Below are 19,574 nucleotides of genomic sequence, written 5' to 3'. Positions count from 1 at the left end.
TAGAATATGTTTGTGTGTGTATGTGTGAATATACACACATGTATCCACACATGCGTAGTATATAACTTCCCCATCACTAACTTTACTTACACAGAGTGTCCCCAAAGTCTTAGTGTAGTTTTAAAGTTATTTAAGTTATTAAAGCTTATATAGTCACTTATATAGTCACTATATAGTCACTAAGACATTTGGGGGATCCATATAAAAGTGTTGTGAATGTATGTGGATTAATTAGAACACAATTCATATGGTTTTGTTGAAGAATTTTTTTTTTACATTATACTGAGAAAATTTTGGGAAAATACTTTTAGGATATCATTTTAGTTTCCTTGGGAAAGGGAAAACTGTCCTACTCTTATTCCTATTTTATATGTAAGGAAACTCAGACCAGCAAAGTTTAAGTGATTTGTTTGGGATCACATAATGAGTAAGTATCTGAGGCTGGATTTAAATTGGGGTCTTCCTGACTCCAGGTCTAGCCCTCTCCACTCTCCCACTCCACCACCTCACTGCCCAATAGTGAATAGAGTGCTAACCTTTACATTAGACATGGGTTCAAAATTGTTTCCGATATGTATTGATGGGATGACCATAGGCAAATCAAGACTCTTTCTAAAATTATGAATTATAGAAGAGCTTGCTACTTTGAATTAGTAGAGGAAGTTCCTCTCACCAGTTGAATTACATATCTAGACCAAAAATCATCACCAATAGAATTATATGTTGAAACTAAGAAATCATTAACATTTTTATAACATTTTGAAGTTCAAATACTTGGGATGGAGCACAGGACAGGACCCAGCTTAACTCTCCCAACATTCCTCCATCCCCCCGACTTTAAAATACCTCCTCAAATCAAATTTTGGAGTGGCAGAGCCAACAAAAGATCAGAGGGAGTCATTTTTCCATTCAAAGACAACTTAGGAGGTTCTCAGGAGAGGTCTGTAACATCAGAGTGGGGGGTGAATGCTTGGAGCAGGGCAAGAGCACCAGTGGTGGGTCATGGAGGTGACAGCAGCAACTGCAGCATCAGCAGCTTTGGGAGCTCTCAGCCCAGAGACGGTAAGGGGATCAGACAACTAGTCAGAAAGAGATTACAGGGGACCCTTTGCTGGCAGTGGGTGTGGTTTGTGCTGATTGGTGAATCTATTACTCATAAGCAGTTCTGGGGCACAGTTCCAGGATGGAGAGGAATGCTTGTGATTGGTCACAGGGGAGTAGAGGACCTGATTACAGTTCAAGAGGGATTATAGGGCTAAGAAGAACACCAGTACTTGCAGCTGCAAGGGAGCAGGGGCCCTTTCTGATTAACGATCAGAGCACAGACAAAGACAGCAGTAACCACACCTCTCCTAGAATAACATCACATTACTTGCAGATCCCTAGAACTAGCTTTGAAAACAGCAGATCAAAAAAGTCTGAAGCTTAGCACAGTGCCTTCCCACCCACACATGAGCCAGAGCCCAACTTTAACATAAAGTTCAAAGTCAAGAAACAGGTTGGGAAAATAAGTAGATGACAACCAAAAAAAAAGAACTTGACCAGAAAAATCTACTATGGTAGCAGGTAAGATCAAGACATAAACTTAGAACAAGACAATAATATGAAAACAACTACAAACAAAGCTTCACAGACAAATGCTAATTGGACCCAAAGCCATCAAGACTTCCTGGAAGAGATAAAGAAAGATATGAGTGGTAGAGGAAAAATTGGGAAAAGAAATGAGAGTGATACAAGAAAATTATGAAAAGAGAATTAGCAACTTGGTAAAAGAAACAAAAATTCGTTAAAGAAAAGAGTTCCTTTAAAAGCAAAACAGGCCAAATAGAAAAGGAAGTACAAAAATTCACTGAAAAAAAATTCCTTAAAAAGGCAGAATTGGCTAAATGCAAAAAGAGGTACAAAAGTTCACTGAAGAAAATAATTCCTAAAAAATTTGAATCGAACAAGTGTAAGTTAATGACTTCATGAGACTTCAAGAAACAGTAAAACAGTCAAAAGAATAAAAAAAAAACCTATCCCAGATTCTCTATTCAGTCATTTTTGATCATGCCAGTTCCTGATCTTTAATCATCCTTCCATATAACTGATTAGCTCCTGATGGAGAACACTTCTAGAGAAAGCTATGGAGCTTTCACATATGTATGATTTGCTCCGAACCAATTCCATTGACAGTGATGATCAAGCATTACCTGCTACCCCTACTAGTCATTGTCCCCTATACTATAAAAGCTTTCCCTTGCCTGCATCAAGAAAATGTGAAATATCTCCTTGGAAAAAGAATTCACCTGGAAAATAGATTAAAGAGAAATAATTTAAGAATTATTGGACTACCTGAAAGCCATCAACAAAAAAAGAGCCTAGACATCATATTTCAAAAAATCATAAAGGAAAACTGCTCTGATATCCTAGAACCGAGAGTAAAATAGAAATTGAAAAATTCACTTATTACCTCCTGAAAGAGATCCCAAAATGAAAACTCCCAGAAATATTGCAGCCAGATTCCAGAACTCCCAGGTCAAGAAAAAATTATCCCAAACAGCCAGAAAGACATAATTCAAATATCATAGAGCCACAATTAGGATCACATAAGATTTAGCTTCCATGTTAAAGGAGCAGGGGGCTTGGAATATGATGTTTTCAAGGGCAAAGGAGCTAGAATTACAACCAAGAACAATCTACCCAGCAAATAATCCATAAAGAGAAAAACGGATATTTAAATGAAGAACTTCCAAGCTTTCCTGATGAAAAGACCATAAATAGATGAATGCAAAATTAGACATTCGAATAGAAGACTCAAGAAGCATAAAAAGGTAAACATGAAAGAGTAATTATAAGGAACTCAATGGACTTAAACTTTTACATTCCTATATGAGAAGATGATACACGTAACTCCTAAGAACTTTATCATTTTAGTGTGGTTAGAAGTAATCTGCATAGACAGAGGGCATGTGTGTGAGTTGATTATGTTGTGGTGATATCCAAAAATAGAATGTAGAAGTGAGAAAGAGTAATGCACTGGGATAAGGGGAAAGGGAGAAGTAGAATGGGGCAAATTTTCTCACATAGAGGATGCATGCAAGGAAAAGCTTTTATAGTGTAGGGGATGAGAGGTAGGGATGAGAGGCAATGCTTGATCCTCACTGTCAATGGAATTGGTTCAAAGTAAAAGCTCTATAGCTTTCTCTAGAAATGTTCTCCATCAGGAGACAATCAGTTATATGTAAGGGTGATTAAAGATCAGGAACTGGCATGATCAAAAATGACTGAATAGAGAATCTGGGATAGGTAGGAACTCAAGTATTTCCAGAAGAGGTTACTCTGTGAAATGGAAGAAGGAAGAAGTGAAAATCAAGAATAAGTCTCATTTGTATAGGGTTTTTTTTGGGGGGGGGGCTAGGCAATGGGGTTAAGCGACTTGCCCAGGGTCACACAGCTAGTAAATATTATGTGTCTGAGGCTGGATTTGAACTCAGGTCCTCCTGACTCCAGGGCCCAGGGCCGGTTCTCTATTCACTGCCCAGGGCCGGTTCTCTATTCGCTGCGCCACCTAGCAGCCCCTCACTTATATAGGTTTTTGAGAGAAGTAAAACATAAGTGGATTTGAATGGATTCAAAGTACCGAGTCTCATAGAACCATATCTTCTGACTGGAGACTTGGGTTTTTCAAAGAAATAGCAATGTGACCTAGGTAAGTAGTTAACTTCTCCGTGCTACAGGTTTTCCATCTGTAAGATGAAGGGATTGAACCAGACCTTTTCCAGTTCCCTTCCAGGTTTTAAATTCTATAAAAGATTATGTATTGAGGTTTTACTTCCTGTTGTTACTGCCTTTAGGAATTTAGGAATGTTGATGATGGCAGAGGGAAAATAAGGCAGAGGAAAAAATGATTTATTTCCTATTTAAATGAAGGAGAGCATTTAAGATCTTCACAGGAGGAAAAGATGGGTTGTAAAATATGATACTGAATTTGTAAAAAATAGTTTAATAAATAAAGCAACTATTTCCCAACAACAAATATTCTGAAATCCTGAGCATCTTAAAAGTTCAAAGAAAAATATCAACATATTAAATTTCCTCTGATTAGATTGTTTTAACCACTTAAGTTTTTGGTTCTGTGTTTTTCTTGGGAGTGGGAAGATAAAAAGAGAGATTACTGGGATAAAATTTTCAGATCCTTGACAAGTATCTAGTAAATAAAAAAAACACATATGATTTAATTTAGATCTGTGGTTTGATTTCCATGTACAAAGCTTTCCTTAGACAAAATGATTGGTATTTTTTAAAGCTTTCATTTTGAGGATAAATTGACAATGAAACACTTTATGTAGGGTCTTTCCACCATTTGAACTAATTGGACTCCTACGGTAAATGACCTTAAGGGAGTGTTCCTTGTTTCTGTCCTTTATCTTTATTTTCTTCCCTCCTTACCCTCAACTTTTTTCTCCTACTCTCTACATGCTCCCCTCTAGCCCTGCCCCCCACCCCACTCCATTTGCCCTGTTTTTCTCTTTGGCATTTGCTATGCAGTTAACTGCTTTGGAATTTATTCTTCTTGTATGTCCATCTCATTAATGATGATATTGCATGTAACTTTGCCATTAAATGAACTGTATCTTGCCTGTTTTTATGCTTAAGTTAGTATGCTTTCAAGACCTTTATTTGATTTAGTTGCATATTTATTTTGATGTTTTGTTGATGACAGATTCTACCAGCTTGCCAAGAGACTAGATGGTATTGTTAATGTAGTCGTCTTGTCTGTAACTGTATTTGTCTTGAGTAGCTAATCTGCTTTTGTTTCCACTTTGTCCTTTAAATTTAATCACTGTTCTTATAAATGTTTGAGTACAGGATGAGTTCATAAGACTGAACCAGGCACCATTTCCAAAATATTGTCTTGACTTTATATGACTATTTCCTTTTTATAAAACTTATTAGTTTGAGTGTATCAGGTCCAGAAGGATTTCTTACAACCTCCTAATAGAACAGTTATTTCTTCCTCTTATAGCTTCAGTAAAAAACAAAATAAAAAAAACAAAACAACCCTGTGAATAAATATACATTTCCCATGGGTGAGTACTCTTTTCCGATATCCTCTGAACTGGCACTTGCTTTTTACTTTTCAGAAGCAATAAGAAAAAAATGTTATGTTTATTTAGAATTTGGAATTGAATGATATTAAGGATTTCTCCTTACTGGATTCACTTTTGCAGTTTCTGCATGAGTAAGAGACTGGAAAGGGTCTTTGAACAGTAGCTAATGTGAGAAATACAGCTATACATGATATCACTCAGTAAAGGGGATGGTGTTTCAACATACTACTCTTCTATCTTTTTATTTAAAACTTTCATAAATCCATCATCAGAAAAGTTGTGGTTTTATGGAAAAGAATAGGGACATAGCTGCACATATAATGTATCATGATGTAAAGACAAGAATATTAAAAATAAGATTCTTTCCAATGTTTTGATGTTTAATGCAGTTTTAAAATAACACATGAATTGCTTACCTCTTTATTTTTTATAAAGATATAAATAACAAAGGATAGATCCAAAAGAGGGGAAGCCTATAATAATGGTATCAAAATTGAAAGACTAAAGCTCAGAAAGCAGACTTGCGAAAAATACTAAGATACAATGAAAAAGGACCTTTTTGGGGCAGGTGGGTGGCACAGTGGATAGAGCACTGGCCCTCAAGTCAGGAGGACCTGAGTTCAAATCCAGCCTCAGACCAAACACTTAACACTTACTATCTGTGTGACCCTGGACAAATCACTTAACCTCAATTGCCTAAAGATAAAAAAAGGATCTTTTCCTGGTGCAAGTGGAAGAATAAAATCTAAAACTCTTCTTGAAGAAGAGGAAGTTATAAGGAAGAGCTTTTTTCCTACAAAGAGTGATGATGGCAGCTCCATTGGAGCAGTTGGATTAGAGCTCAGAGGAAGCTGAGCTTCTCAACCATCATTGGTTGAGACTGGTGCCTCCTTTTAATGAGGGATATTTGTTGATCAGTTTATAATGATGGAGATTTATGCCTTCTTTCCAGGGACCATAGCCAATGACACAAAAACCTTTTGAGAAGTCCAACCTGAGAACCATTAGTAGTGACAGAAGACATTCTTTCTTTTCTTTTTTAAATTGGCCAATTTTGCTTTTTACGGCATTCTTCTCCTCATTGGCTTTTTGGACCTCTTTTGCCATTTGGGTTAGGCTATTTTTTAAGGTGTTATTTTCTTCAGCATTTTTTTGGGTCTCCTTTAGCAAGCTGTTAACTTGCTTTTCATGATTTTCTTGCATCACTTTCATTTCTCTTCCCAGTTTTTCCACTACTTCTCTTATTTGCTTCTCAAAATCCCTTTTGAGCTCTTCCAAGGCCTGGGATTGATTCATATTTTTCTTGGAGGCTTTGGATGTAGGAGCTTTGGCTTTGTTGTCTTCTTCTGGTTGTATGTTTTGATCTTTTTTGTCACCAAAGTAAGATAATATAGTCTGACTCTTTTTGCGCTGCTTACTCATGATCCCAGCCAACTACTTGAGTTTTAAACTCTTTGTTAAGGTAAAAGTCTGCTTCCAATGTGAAGAGTGTACTGTCCAAGCTTCGGGGGTTTGTATAGCTGTTTTCAGAGGTACTTCTAGGGATCTATAAATTTTCAGTTCTTCCAAGGTGCTATGATAAGGGGTGAGGTGTTTCCTCTCCACCACCACAGCAAGCTGCACCGCACCAGTGTTCCTCCTTGCCCCAGAACCACCCCTCAAAACTGTGACCCAGATCCAAGCACAGGTAAAGGAAGAGATTCCTGCCTCAGCACTGGCAAAGAGATTCCTGCAATCCCCCTCTGATCAGCCACTTGATTCCCCCTCAGTCTGTGGGCCGGAAGCTCAGGAAAAAGCTGCAGGCCTGGGCTGCCCTCGAGACTTGCGGCTGAGACCTAGCTCTTCTTTCACCGCAGTCACAGACTTTTCCCACTGACCTTCTAAGTTGTCTTTGGCGTTCAAGGGTTGAGAAGTCTGGAAACTGCCTCAGCTGCCTGTGATTCAGTCCTCTGAGGCCTGCTCCAGGGTCGCTGTGGCCTGCAAGCCCATGCCGAACTGCGCTCCTCTCCCTGCCCAGCACGATATACCTTTCCGATTAACCATCCAGGCTGTCTTGGGCTGGAAATTTGTTTCACTCTGTCTTTTTGTGGGTTCTGCTGCTTTAGAATTTGTTTAGAGCCATTTTTTTAGGTAGTTGGAGGGCTTTCCGAGAGAACTCAAGACAGTCACTGCTTTCCCTCAACCATCTTGGCTCCACGCCCTCTTTTTTAAATTGAATTAAATTCTTTCCAATGAACAAAAATCTACTTTCTTCTACACTCCTCCCCTTTGGAAGAAAATCCAATCCAATCCTTGTAACAAATATTAATAACTAAACAAATAGAATCCTGTATTGGACACTTCCAAAAATGTTTGTCTTAGTCTTCATCCTGAGCCCATCACCTATCTGCTGGGAGGTGGGCAGCATGCTTCATCATTGGTTGGTTGTTGCACTGATCAGTGATCTTAAGTCTATCAAAGTTGTTTGTTTTAACGTGTTGTTGTTATTGTACATATTGTTCTCCTGATATCAGAAGGCATTGTTAAGGATTACAGCCTTGTGAAAGTACAGACGACCTTAGGGATATGATTAACTTTTCTATTTTCTATTATTTATAAGAGGAAACTGCTGCAAAAGTTTTTTTTTTCAGTGTGGAAAGCACACCATAACCCACTGTATGCAGCATTGGTCAGATGCTATCAGAATATCATATTTAGTTCTATGCACCACATCTTAAAAGGAAAATGGTTAAAGTAGAAAGTATCTAGAGGGTGATAAGGAGAAAGGGGGAAGGGTATGTCTAAAACTCATGTCAAAGGTGAAAAGGTTAGAAGAAATAGGGGTGGCTTGACCAGAGAAGAAAAAATTTAGGCAAGACAGATAGACACAACTAATCACGTTCATGCTAGTAGTCTATGTAATGTGAAATCTCAGGGCAGGCCTCCAGCTTTTTGTGTCCTGCCTGATTGATACCCAGACACCAGGGAGATATGCCTTAGTCACCAGAACCAATCAAATCTCAAGGACAGTTTCAAAATCTTTTAAGGAAAAACTAGCCCAATTTGCAATGGAGGAGGCTTTGGATGTAGCTCCCAGTAAAGAATCAAAACAATTTTGTAAATAATATTCATCATAGTCTTCATAATCATTATTACAGAAGAAATCTAGCACCCAAGTCAAAGAGGAATTTCCAGTAGATGATAAAAGTGCTCCTGTTTCTGGATGATATTGTACTGATTTCATCTAACTCTAAAACACTGAAGAGCTTCCTAAATGAGATCCATACTTTTTCAAAAGAGTTTCATATAATTATTTGCCAGCAAAGAAAACTACGTGAATAAAGAATGCCGTCTTTATTCAAAGGGAAGCATTGTAGACCAAGAGAAAGAGCAATGAATTAGGACTTAGAGGACCTGCATTCAAATTCTGCCTTTGATGCTTACTACTTATATGGCCTTAGGCAAGTCACTTTATCTTCCTGAGTCTTAGTTTCCTCATCTATAAAATGAGGGAGTTGGACCAGATAGATCATCTCTGACTTATGTTCTGTCTCCAGAGCTGTGCTCTTTTCCATTGCCTGTTGTCTAGAACATAATATGCAATTAGATGAATAATGTAGAGAGCTTTTATCTATAGCTACATCTATCTATCTATCTAACCTTATACTGGCATTTCAAATGAATAATGAACTGGTCTCACAATTGAAGAGGAGGAGGAAAATGGGCTGGATTGCCTTTGAGAAACTCCATACTTTTTTATGATCTAAAGCTTTCTCCAGAAAGAAAAGTCTATTTTTTTTTAAAAAAAAAACAACATTCTTCCAGTCATGTTGTATGACTGTGAGTCATGAAATACTAGTCTCTGAAGAACTGAAGTTGAGAATGTGACCAAAAGACAATGGAGAGGCACATGGTAGTTGTGAGCAGGCTGGAACATATTATAAACAACGAAAGACTTATAAAAGAAAATCAATGTAAAGAATGGCATCAGAGAAAGATATAATAAAAAATAAGATGGGCTAGCAAATTGAGGAGAGTGAAGGATAATCAATGGACAGCTGATGTATTCCTTTGGTAGCCTCTTGTAGAGAAAATGTGAGGAAGCCCTTCTTATTCTAACCACCAACCCCAGCACATTGGGTAAAGCCCCATTTTACATTTATAGAAGGAAATGAAAGAGAATTATACAAGATGGAAGGAATACCCCCATCGATGACAACATTGATGTTTTGGATAATGGGAGATTTTTATTTGTGTGTATCTGTATTATTTGTATCTGTATTATAAATGGATATATACATTTATATTTTAAAATGACTTGTTGCATATACAGTTAAAGCCAGTAGCCACTTCTCCCTTTCTCTCTTCCCTGCCCCCAGTAGACTATCTTTCTAATTTTATTTTATTTATTTTATATTTATATATAATATTTATGTACTATATATAATATTTATTTTATTTTAGTTAGTTAGTTATTTAGTTATTTTTGGTTTATTTATTGGGGTTAAGTGACTTGCCCAGAGTCACACAGCTAGTAAGTGTTATGTTTCTGAGGCTGGATTTGAACTCAAGTCCTCCTGATTCCAGGGCCAGTGCTCTATCCACTGCACCACCTCACTACTCCTTTCTAATTTTATAATAGAAGACACAGGGAAGTGGAATTATCTACCTTATGGAAAACTTGGTTGGAATACAGCTACTCTATTAAGAGAGGAATACTTATACTTTTAATTTACTGAGTAGAATAATTTGCTCTAGGCTTATTTTAATAAATATATGATTGTGCAGTTTATTTGATTAAAAACAAGATTGTCTTGGGTTATACTCTCTAGTTTTTATGGTCACTAATTGATAACTACAGATGATCTCTGATATATCTGAAAATAAATCAAGTTTGTATTCTTATGAAAATAGAAACTACAATGCTAATTATAACTGACATTTTTAAAGCCCTGTAAAGCTCACAAAGTACTTTCCATAAATTGTCATTTGAGTTTGGCAGCAATTCTGTAGAACAGATATTGTAAAATATGATCTTCATTTTACAAAGTAGCAAATTGAGATTCCCAGAGGTTAAGTAATTTGCCCATGGTCATATAGGTAGTGAATATCCACAAAAGTATCTGAACTCAGGTCTTCTTATCTGCAAGTTTAGCACTCTGGCCATTACACTACACAACATACTGTTTTTGTCAGGCTGGTATATGTTGACTTGAGTATCTCTCAGGAGGGAATGGCTGCATACTTCTGTCACTTCTGCCTCTGATCAGTATTGGATGATCTCTTTCTTGGTGGTACCTATAGACTTCAAGCACAAAAAATTGCTGCTCCTTTAAGAGTCCTACTTCCCTGTCTATGAAAAGCATCACTCTATTGGACTAGGTCTAAAGGTTCTTTCACCTTCTGTCCTTCCTCTTCTGTCACATTCTTTAGTTCTTCAACCTCTTGCTATTGGTTAGGACTTTTTTTTCCTGCCTCTTTCATTTTTTAAAGAAAAATCCTTTTTATTTAATAATATGTTGCTTTCAGGAAATGCTACAAAAATGAGAGATATAAACATAAAATAAAGGTCAAGAGTAGAATTTGTCACATAAAGAAGCAGGAATCATGATCTCAGACAAAGTGAAAGCTAAAATAAGATTTAATCAAAAGAAAAAAAATAGGGAAATTAGACTATGCATCAGCCATGTTAATCAACAGTTTTAGACCATATAAAATAGCTAGAGAGTGCAAAATTATGACAGTATGTCTGTGAAAGCAGACACAGGAACTATATGAATGTAAACACAAAACACCTTTTATACAAAGTTAGATCTAAATAATTGAAGTAATATTTATTGTGCATGGATAGGTAAAGCTAATATAATAAAAAATGACAGTTTTACCTAACTAATCTATTTATATAATGCCATCCAAATTAATTTTCTAAAAAATTATCTTACTGAGTCAGAAAAAATAATAGAGTTCATTTGGAAAAGCAGAGGGTCAGGAACTTCAAGGAAACCAGGGGAAAAAGATGTGAAGGAACAAAGTTTAGTTACTGCTGAATCATATTATAAAACCTTAAATCATATTATAAGATGAGAGCCATGTTGAAGTACAAAATGGATAATTTTGATTATTTTAAATAAAAAATTTCCTGGATTAGTAAAACATATGTAGTCAAGAATGGAGAGAATGTAGAAAGTTGGGAAAAAATTGTCATAGGCAATCTCCCAGATATAATGTGATTGGGTCAGAATATTGTTGTGGTCTAGGAAATGATGAGCTTGTGGATTTAGAAAAATATGGAAAGACTTGGACATATGAAGGAAGATGCTATCCACCTATCCACACAAGTGGAAATAAGCATAGTATGGTCTTATGTGTATGTGTTTCAGGGTATATGTGTATGTTTATGGATATGTATATGTATGTATATGTGTATGTATATATGTGTATATATATGTGTGTATACACACATGCTTAATTGTAGCCTTCTTGGCAGGGTAGGAAAAGGAAAAAAATAAAGTAAAAAGTGTACAACAGAGGAAAAAAAACATACAAGGAAGCAAAGAAAAGATGGACAGCTTTAAAAATAATTTGTAGTATTTGTTATATAGGTTTTCTTGAAATGGAAATTTATTGCTCTATATTGAATCTTTTTTATGTTCTGCTGTGTACATGGCAATGTTTTTTTTTTCTTATTTTGCACTTAAGTTTAAAATACATTTTAAAACTAAGATAAGAAAAATCCCTTTAAAACACTGCCTATTTTTTTCAAGGAACTCTCCCTTCTCCCAGATAACTCGAAGAGGAGGAAGGTGTTTCTCATGCCCTTTACCCACTGTAATAGGGAAATGAACTTTAATTTTGAGACAACATACCTACTTTTGGACCTGGCAGAATAAAAAAAAATAGCACACCTTCTGCAGGCCACTCTAAAATTCTCTTTGTTTTTCATAATTACTAGAAATGATGTCCTTAACTCTTTGTTATTCTTGTGGACAACGTCCATTACCAACTGCCAGTTTGCCTCACCAGGGCAGGGTGGGGTGGGGCAAGGAGTATATCCTGAGTGAGGATTTCTTAATAAGAGAGATTTTCTTCCAAAAGAGCATTGGTTTCTCCAGTTGCCTTTATTTACAAATGGAAGATTTCTGATGAAGCTCTAAACCAAACAGAAGCTGTCTTCAATTATTTTTCTGAGAATGTTTAATAGAAGTCTACTTCCAGCCTCTTCTCACCTCTTGCTATCTTCTTACCTTTGAATTATTTATTCCTTCCTCATTAATTAGGCTTTAAAATCCTCCTCCAGTTGCTTTATCTCTGCTTTGATGTCTTATTCTTATAAAAGTCAAATTAACCATGTTACCCAGGCTGTTACTAAGGTACAGGAAACTGTATTGATTTAGTAAGGCTTATGCTATGGTGGGGCTGCATAGGGCCAGGAGACTGATTATGCACAGATTGGGCAAGAAGTAAAGGATAATGTAATTTTTTGCTAAAAAAGACTTTGGATTCAAATACCTACAATTAGAATGTCATTAAGATACCGTCACTTTAAAGCAGAGAAGCAGAATGCTTGCTTTTATTTTAAAATTATATTTATCTTTATATGTGAAACTGAATCTCTATTATGTAAAGCTTGCTTTTTGTATATGATGTATACAGGTATATTATACATAAATATAATATATAGTATATAATAAATTCAACATGTTAATGCCCAAGCTATTCTGCTTGTATTTGTTTTCTTCTATATTTTCTGTTCTCTTCCATTTTCACAACTATTCCTAGTTTATCTTTACCCTCAACTTCCCCTTTGGGAAAAAAACCAAAACTACAAAAACCAATGCAATCCTTGTAACAAGTATAGTTAAGTAAAACATATCCACACATTTGCCGTGTCCAAACATATGACTCACCTTGCACTTTGAGTCTACAACTTCTCTATTAGGAACTAGGTAGCATGCTTCTGGAGTAATTGTTGGTCATTGCACTGATAGATTTTTCAAGTCTTTCCCAGTTACTTTTCATTACAGTATCATTGTTATTATATACATTGTTCCCCTGGTTTTGTTTTATGAAATGTTTTATTAATTGATTTTTGCTCCAGTAAGTGTATGTCTTTATGTAAACCAATAAAATATACTTTATGGGTCTCATTTCAAATCTACTTCCCATTTAATTTTCTCCATACATACTCAGTCATTTCCAAAACATAGGATAATAACCAAGCTTCTGATTTCAATAATTTCTGGTTATAATATCATGTGAGTTGTGTTAACTCTAAGACTGAGTGTTGGCTAATGTCAGTGACAGGAAAGAATAAATTAAAAAGTTAATACATTATGTTTCTAGTTGCACTTTAATTCCCAAAGCTAATTGTTTAATGAAATGTGCCTAAATTAGAAGTGTAGGTAAATGTTGACTGAGCTGGACTCCTTATGGTGAAATATAAGATTTGGAAATCCACACATTTTCATTGATTAATGGACTGTGATCAAAATGAAACTTTAGCCTTAAACAAGCAATTAACTTGAGAATGGAAGATGTGAACACAATTGAAGAATCATATTGTTTTCTTCCCTGCTTTATTTATATGTTATCAAGTGATAAATCTTTATGCATTTTTGGGGGGTCAAAGAACAAGCACACACAAGAGTGTGTACATGTGTGTGTAATATAATCTGGATTCATCCCACATATATTCACCTGCCTAATTTTACTATTATCTGGGCCACATCATTCTATCTTGCTCCCAAAGATTTCATAAGATCATAGAATGGTGAGGTGGAAGGAGTTATCTGGTCCAGCTCTCTCATTTTACAGGTCCCCTGACTCCAGATTTAGTGCTCTTTCCACTACTCCGTGGAAGACTTGGCCAAATGTCTTGCTAAGATATGGGTGCATGATGTATATGACAACCTCCTGATTTCCCAGGCTAGTTCCCTTGTCAAAACAGTAAAAAAAAAATAATCTGATATGACTAGTTCTGAATGAATCTATCCTGTCTGATTTGTATATGGAGGAGGGTGGAAGGATTTGTTTTGAGATTATAAGTTTGCTTGGGATTGGTGTTGTGTGGTTTTTCCTGATTAAAGAAATGAGATAAACAATTACATTCTGCTTGCAAAGAAGAAATAATTTCTCTCAAGTACCTTACACAGAAACCTCCAATTATAAAGAAAATATTTGGCCAATACAATGAGTCTTTGGGAACCACAAATTTGAACTGAAGACTTTTATTATTGACTTTGCAGTACCTTTCCTTTTCTTCTTATTTATAGCTAAGACTGGGAAAATAGGAAAACAAACAAATAAAATAGGCTGTTTTTAAGAACAGTTTTCTGAATTAAAAAGTATACACCATGGATCAAAGAAGGAAAAAAGTTGCATTGTGAATATCTTAGGGAATAATGTTGCTCTGGTAATTCAACATTCATGAGTTTCTTAAGGAAATTTTTTCAACAAAGAGGCAAGAAACTCATCCTCTATTAAAAGAGTTATTCTCAATTCCAATTCCACAAACATATAAGCATTTACTGTGTACAAGGTCTGGTTCTAAGCTCTGGGGAAGGTATAAATATAGAGATGACACAGACTCTGGTCTTATGGTGTCTATAATCTAAAGTGGAAAAATAGGCACAGGATAATTGTGATTACAAGGAAGAGTGAGATTAGTGCAGAGAAGAGATATTTAGATATTTACATATCTAAATTTAAATATTTTAGTTTATTTAAATTTAATGTAAAATATGATTCTTGTTATTTTAATATATTAGCATGTTTTATATAATATATAAACACATACTATATATGATATATTATTTTAACAAAATATTGTTTTATATATAAGTAATATTTAAATTTAAAACCTGCATATTTAGATAGCTAGGCAAAATGCTACGTAAAATTTGAAAAAGTCCTAGTTTCATTCAAAGCTCAGCTCAAAAGCCATCTCTTACATGAATCAGTATAGTGCAGGTATTTTGAGTCAGAGGGATTTGAGTTTAAAACCTGGTTCTGCCTCTTATGGCCTATGTGACCTTGGACAAGTTCTTTCACTTCTTGGATAGCCCAGCTGTGATAAGGGCATTGAGCTTGACCCTTAAAGTCATTTTCAACTCCATAGCTCTGATCCTATGAAGTCTTTCTTGATTCTCCAGCTGCTAGTGCCTGCCCCACAAATTATGTTGTACTTTTTAATATATACTTATATGTAGACGTGTCTCTTTCTATCAACTTAAGGCTCTTTAAGGGCAGAGATTATTTCATTTTTTTCCTTTGGGTCCCTCATACCTAGTGTAGTGCCTGGAACATGATATATTTCTAATAAATACCTGCTGATTGAGGGAAGGATCAATTTCAACTGGGGATAGGGGTTGGTGCAGGAGACAAGGTCAGAAGGAGGTCTTCATAAAGGAGAACACACCCAAGTTAGGTCTTGAAGGAAGAGAGATTCCTCAACAAATGGAGATAAGGAAGGCTGTCCATTCTAGGCATAGACTACAGTGTGAGAAAAGGTACAGGAGAGGGCAGCATTCTAAACTGAGGAACTTCAAAGAGTAATACAGTTTGGTGGAAATTTGTAGTATGTTAAAGTGAGCAATATTTGATAAGGCTGGAACCAGATTGTTAAGGACATTGATTTAGGGGGGAGTAGGGCTACAGGAGATTTCCTCTATGGAGGAATGACATGATTGAAATGGTGCATTGGCAAGGTTATTTGGGCAGTGGTATGAATGATGAGTTGAAATACAGATAGACTGGAGGCAGGGAGACGAGTAAGAAGACTATTTCAATTATTTAGATGAAAATAGATGAAAGTCTGAGCTGGGTTGATTGGAGTGGAAAGGAAATGAGGTTGCAGATGTTGTTGCTATTGTGGTTTGTCCTTCCTTCTCAAAGGGGACCAATGTCATCAGTAGGGTGATGTCTTACTTATGGATTGTTATTCATCCTTCCTTCTTGAAGAGGACCAATGACATCCAAGTGAATTGGATTTAAGTGAGGCAGGGCTATACAAAATCATCAGCCTCACTCTCTCCTCCAGGGTAATCTGAATCCAGTGCAAGAAATAAGTCAGAATGACTGGAGATGACCCCAGATGCAGTGGGAGACGTTGGTCTTTTTAAGCTAAGGTATTTCCCAGGCAGGTCTCAGTTTGTCTGAGGCAATAGCCGTTCAATGATTTAAGACTAGATAAGAAATGAGGCAAAAGTTTAATTGCAGGAGTAAAATTGAAAAGATAGTTTAGCTAATTGTACCTTCTCTCTTCCTTAGTCTATATATTCAAAGATGATTCACAAGTAATAAGCCTAGGTTATTGGGAAGATGGTGGTACCACGACTAGAAACAGAGAAAATAGTGGAAGAGGCAGGTAGAATATGAGATCGGTTTTGACTCTGTTGAGTGTGAGGTGATAGTGGGACATCTAGGATGAGAAACACAGTAGAGAGTTGGAATAATAGAACTTAAATTCTGGGGAAATGTTGGATAAAGTAGAGAAATTTTGGAGATCATTTGCACATAGATGATAATTGAAGCTCTGGTGGTCAGTGAGGTCACCAATGGAAAGATTATAGATAAAGAAGGATAAAGGGTGGAGAGCTTATCATCAATCTTTGAAAAAAAAAGTTTTTGAAGGCATAAAGCATTATGAAGAGTTAGTAAATCAGAGAAGGATCAGCCAGAGAGGTAGAAGGAGAAAATTCAGAGTTCACTGACATGGAAGCCAAAGGAAGGAAGGAAGCAGCATGCAAAGGTAGTAAGTAGTATTGAACTGAACAGAGATTAAGAAAGATGAAAAAAGGGATAAAAAGCCATCATATTAAGAGAAAGGGAGGTTGTTTGTGGCTGTGGAAGTAATTGTTTCACTAGAAAATACCATGAGAGGATGCTAGAATAAAAAGAAGGGCTTTTTTCTTAAAAACTGAAAGAATGGATAGATTTGAACATATATTGATAAAGCAGGAGAGAAAGAGAGAGAGAGAACGAGCAAAGGGGAGTGAGAGAGAGGCAGGAGTTGTGGTGGTGTATGATTGATGGATCAGTGTCCTTGAGGAGTTAGGAGGTGATGAGATTGAGAGTTTTGGTTAGTTTGGCTAGTTTTGACAAGAAGCCTTTCTGTGAGCCTGAAAGACTAGATCGATGAGGCTATTGGAAGGTTTAGAGAAGGGAAGATGATGAATTTGTGATAGATGGCCTCAATCTTTTCAGTGAAGTAGAGCATCAGATTATCTGCTGAGAGTGAGAGGGAACAGGGAGGATGTGGGGTATATTTTGGAGCTTGAGAAGAGAAAGTTTGGAGCAAGATTGTGGGAAATGTACCTGGGAATCAACAACATAAATCAAAGAACTATTGTGCAGAACTGGGGGCCTATTTGAGATTAGGCAGAATGATTTTTGTAGTGGAAAAATTAGTATAATTTTATGAGTCACTCCAACAGTTCTAGCAGTTTAGGTCTAGGATTAGAGTTGTTGACAGCAGGAATAACTCAGAATTGAGGGTTTTCAGGGTGGGAATGACAGGAGATTAGCAGATCAAAGATTACTGTGGCAAAGGAGAGGGCATGATTGAAGTAGCTGCCTGTGGCATCAAGATTTAGGTAGGCAAAAGTGAATCTGAACAGACAGACTGCTTAAATAGGAGGGAAAAATAGAAGAACTCAAGGCCAAAATGGAGAAAAATAGAAATAAGAACAATAAAGGAGCAGGGGGAGATTGTGGCTCAGAGATTGTGTTTAAGATTTTGGATGGGAAGTGGTGATGAAGTCTACAGAAGACAACTGACAAATAAAATGGAAGTAGAAATCATAGACTTTGAGGAATTGAAAAAAAACACAAATGCTACAGCTTTCGAAAAAGAACATATTCACTGTGAATATTGAAGTCTTTGAAAAGGCTGGCAGTGGAAGAGGTTCAAAAAAACTGTGATTCAGGTTTTCTCAAAGGTAAAGTGAAAATAGGAATGTATCAGAGAAGTCTGGAAGTAAAAAAGGGCTGACTTAGCCCTTAACATTTTCTAAGGGCTTTACTTTAAAAAAAATTCTGATTTGAAACCGTGAGAGTTACTACAAGTATTATTATTCTCATTTACAGATGGGGAAACTGAGGCTCATAGAGGTAATATTACTTGCCAATGGTCACAGAAATGACAAGAATTAGAAGCAGGGCTTGAGTTTAGGTCTTTCTGACTCTAAGCCCCAGCATTCTATTCACTACATCACAGAACATGTCTTTGTAGATGACAACAATGATTGGGAGAAGGTGCTATTTTAGGATGGTATGAACTTCCAAGAAGAAATCATTTAGTGATGGTGGCAAATCCAGTCTGTGTAAGTGACAATTAGAAGCAAGGACTGTGCTGACTCTTCCTTGAGGCTCCAAAAGACATGGAGAGTGAGGAAAGAAGTGGCTTTTAAAGATGGCAAATAGAAAGTTGGACTCCCCAAAGTAAAGCAATGGTTTAGTTACTGAATTGATGAAATTTTATCTAGTAAGAATTTTGAAGTCAAAGACAGATACTTTAATTTTTATAAAAACTAGCATTTATAAAGAAAGCCCTTTATGTTATCTATTTTGATCCTCACAAAAAACATGTGAGGTAGGTGTTGTTATTACTCCTGTTTTTATAGAAGAAATTAAGACAGAGCCTAAGGCACTTGCCCCGGGTCACACAGCTAATAAGTGTTTAAGGCAGGGTTTAAACTTCAGGCCCTTCTGACTCCCAAGTCCAGCATACTATCCATTATGCCATCTAACTTCCTATTTTTGAATATCTTTTGGTTTTATATCACTTGCATTTCATAATATGTTTCTTCTTCCCTTCTTAGAGAACTATTCCTTATGACAAAGAATAAGAAAGAAAATAAAACAATTCAGTAAAATTAACTGATGCTTCAGTCAATTCTGGCATTATATTTAGTATTCCATGTCCACAGTTTCCTGCAAGGAAGTGAGTGAGGCACATTATCATATCTTCTTGGCCACAAAATTTTATATAATTCAATTATGATTGTTTTGTTGTAGTGTGGTGGGTGAAAGATGAAATGACTGAGAAAACAAAGGTTTGAGCTTCTGATTTATTATCAATTTATTAAACAACGAATGGCAATTGTCCAACAAACCAGGACCAGACCTCTTCAGCTTAGGCCTGAACCCTGAATACAGGAGGAAACAGACTTTTAAACCTCAAAAACCATTAATCAAATATGTACAATTAACTAAAAAGAAATAATACAGCATTGGGTAATCTGATTTCTAATTGGATGAAAGATGAGGGATTTTCCAAGTTGGGAAGGGGAGAGCAAACAGGTGCAATTCCCTGATTTCAGAAGAAGAGGTGTCTCACTTCTCCCAAGTGCCTGTAAACAATCAAAGGAATGTGGAGAGAATAAATGATTGATTGTTATGGAGCCAGTTTTCAGATAAGACATATGGGTTGCTTGAGATGTACAATTGTGAGAAAACTCCTTGCATCAATTTTAGGATCTGAGTTTCTGGTCAGCGTAACCT

This window comes from Vombatus ursinus, unplaced genomic scaffold (assembly GCF_900497805.2).
Source record: "Vombatus ursinus unplaced genomic scaffold, bare-nosed wombat genome assembly UNPS02011014.1, whole genome shotgun sequence".
Taxonomy (NCBI): Eukaryota; Metazoa; Chordata; class Mammalia; order Diprotodontia; family Vombatidae; genus Vombatus; species Vombatus ursinus.
Note: the sequence above shows the minus strand (reverse complement) of the source record.